This window comes from Lipotes vexillifer, unplaced genomic scaffold (genome assembly GCF_000442215.2).
Source record: "Lipotes vexillifer unplaced genomic scaffold, Lipotes_vexillifer_v1.1 scaffold1060, whole genome shotgun sequence".
Taxonomy (NCBI): domain Eukaryota; kingdom Metazoa; phylum Chordata; class Mammalia; order Artiodactyla; family Lipotidae; genus Lipotes; species Lipotes vexillifer.
The window spans coordinates 98,399-101,601 of record NW_006790578.1 but is presented as its reverse complement, the minus strand read 5'-3'; the positions used below and the strand labels follow the sequence as shown (position 1 = coordinate 101,601).

At 44.0% G+C, this 3,203-nt stretch overlaps 1 protein-coding gene across 1 annotated transcript in view; it reads right to left on the bottom strand.

Moving 5' to 3' along the window:
* The window catches only part of TMC4 (transmembrane channel like 4), a 15,063-nt gene that overhangs the window by 5,466 nt on the left and 6,394 nt on the right, over positions 1-3,203 (bottom strand). The window lies entirely within an intron of this gene.

Here is a 3,203-nt window from a genome sequence, read left to right as displayed (position 1 = left end):
GGGGGATCTCAACCCCCCGCCCCCCCGGGGAAGCCCTTTTTTTTTTTTTTTTTTTTTTTTTTTTTTTTTAAAGTTCTTGGTTTCTTTCTTGATCCCAGTCCCTTCCCTTGGGGATCTCCCAGGCTTGCCTGAATGCCAGTGAGTCTCAGGTTTGTAACTTCAGTCCAGACTCCCACGTATGCAACTGCCTGCTCAATATTCCCTCATCAGTCCAAAAGGCATCCCAGAATCAACTGGTCCAAAAGGCATCCCAGAATCAACTGGTCCAAAACTGCACCCCGGATATTCCCCGACAAAACCTGTTCTTTCTACACCCCTCCCCATTTCAACTGACAGCAAACACCTGGAGTCATTCTTAACTTCCATCATTCACCACACCCCACATGCAATTATTAGAGAATCCTGTGGGCTTTCCTCTTGACATATATACAGTCTCCCTCTATATAAAGAACAAACGGGCCAAAGGCAAGCTATAGTGTCAATAGAAACAATGGTGGTTGGGCACGGGTTGGGGGCGGATGTAGTAAGCTGAAGAGATATCGAGGAGCTTCTGGAAGCTAGTAATGTTCTAGATGTGGATGGGAAATGTACCAAGATCTATACTCTGGTTTGTCCATTTTTCTGGATATGTGTGTGTGTGTGTGTGTGTGGTGTGTGTGTTTTGTCACGCCACGCAGCTTTCAGGATCTTAGTTCCCCGACCAGGGATTGAACCCAGGCCCCAGCAGTGAAAGCACAGCGTCCTAACCACTGGACCACCAGGGAATTCCCTGTGATTTTTTTATTTTTAATGAGAAATATATATGGTCAACTAATATTTGACAAGGAAGCCCACATACTCAGTGAGGAAAGGATAGTCTCTTCAATAAATGGTGTTGGGAAAACTGGATATCCACACGCAGCAGACTGACATTAGACCCCAACCTTAAACCACTGACAAAAATTAACTCTAAACAGATTTAATACTTAAGCATAAGACCTGAAACTGAAAAACTCCTAGAAGAAAACAGAAGAAAATCTCCTTGACGTTGGTCTGAGCAACGTTCTTTTGGATGTGACAGACACCAAAAGCATAAGTAACCAAAGGAAAAATTAATAAATGGGGCGACTGAAAAGCTTATACACAGCAAAAGGAACAATCCAGAAAAGGAAGAGGCAACCTACAGAATGAGAGAAAATACTTGCATATCATCCATCTGATAAAGGGTTAATATCTAAAATATAGAAAGAATTCCTAGAACTCAATAGCAAAAAAATAAAACAAAACACCAACCAACCAACCAACCAACCCAAACAACCCCATTAAAAAATGGGCAGAGCAACTGAATAGACATTTTTTCAAAGAAGACAAGCAGATGGCCAACAGGTATATAAAAAGGTGCTCAATGTCACTAATCATCCGGGAAATGCAAATCAAAATCATGAGCTATCACCTCACACCTGTCAGAAAGACTGTCACCGGACTTCCCTGGTGGCGCAGTGGTTAAGAATCCGCCTACCAATTCAGGGGACACGGGTTCGAGCCCTGGTCCAGGAAGATCCCATGGAGCGACTAAGCCTGCGTGCCACAAATGCTGAGCCCGTGTGCCACAACTACTGAAGCTTGCATGCCTAGAGCCCGTGCTCCGCAACAAGAGAAGCCACCGCAATGAGAAGCCTGTGCACTGCAGTGAAGAGTAGCCCCCGCTCACCGCAACTAGAGAAAGCCCACATGCAGCAACGAAGACACAACGCAGCCAAAAATAAAAAATTAATTAATTAATTAAAAAAAAAAAAAAAGAAAGGCTGTCACCAAGAAGGTAAGAGATAACAGATGTTGGAGAGGATGTGGAAAAACAGGAACCCTCGTGCCCTGTGCACTGATAACAGGAATGTAAATTGATTCAGACACTAAGGAAAACAGTATGGAGTTTCCTCAAAAAAATTAAAAACAGAACTACCATATGATCCAGCAATCCCACTTCTGGGTATTTATCCAAAGAGAATGAAAACAGGATCTCAAAGTGATATCTGCCCCTGAACGTTCACTGCAGCATCATTCACGGTAGTCAAGATATGGAAACAACCTAAGTGTCTGTCAACAGATGATATATTTTATATATACACACAATGGAATATTATTCAGCCATGAAAAAAAGAAGGAAATCTTGCCATTTGAGACAACAGGGATGGACCTTGAGGGCATTATGCTAAGTGAGATAAGTCAGACAGAGAAAAACAAATACTGTATATCACTTATATGTGGAACCTAAAAAAGCCAAACACATAGAAACAGATTAGAACAGTAGTTACCAGGGCTGGGCCGGGGGGTGCAGGAACTGGGGAGATGTGGGTCAAGGGTACCAACATCCAGTTATAAAATGAGTAAGTTCTGGGGATCTAATGTACAATATTCTGCCTGTCGTTAACAGTGCTGCATTATATACTTGAAAGTTGCTAAGAAAGTAGCATCTTAAGTGTTCTCGCCAAAAAAAGAAATGGTAACTGACTTGATGGAGGTGTTAGCTAACCTATGGTGGTAATCATATTGCAATATATAAAGGCATCAAATCAACACAGTGCACGCCATCAACCTACACAATGTTATGTGTCAATTATATCTCAATAAAGCTGGGGGAAAAAAGAAATTCAATGGAAAAAAAAAAAACTAAACTCAAAACTGACCACTTGTCACCACCCTGGTCCAAGCCACCTCTCTTGGTGATTAATCTCATAACTATTCTACTTGCTGCCGCCTTGCCCTTAAGCTCTCTCCCTTCCTTTCCCCCTCTCCAGCTCCCCTCTCTTCCAAAGAGCCACAGAGTCTTTTCTTTTAAAACCTAAATCAGATCAGGGTGATCTGCTCAGGCACCTGCAATGAGTCCCATCTCAGAAACAATCCCAATTCTTTACAGAATGTGGGCCCATCCCCTACTGCTCCCCGCTCTCTACTCGCCCCCCGCCTCTCTCTGATCCAGCCCCACAGGCCTCCTTGTGCACCCTGAAACACGCCAGCCCTGCTCCTCCCTTGCTCCAGCTGCACCCTCTGCCTGGAATACCTTTCCCCAGGTATCTGAGTGACCAAATCCCTCACTTTCTCAATGTCTTTGCTTAAACACCATGTCCTCAATGAAGCTTCCCAGATGCCCTATTAAAACAGCAGCCTGGGGGCTTCCCTGGTGGCGCAATGGTTGAGAGTCCGCCTGCCGATGCAGGAGACACGGG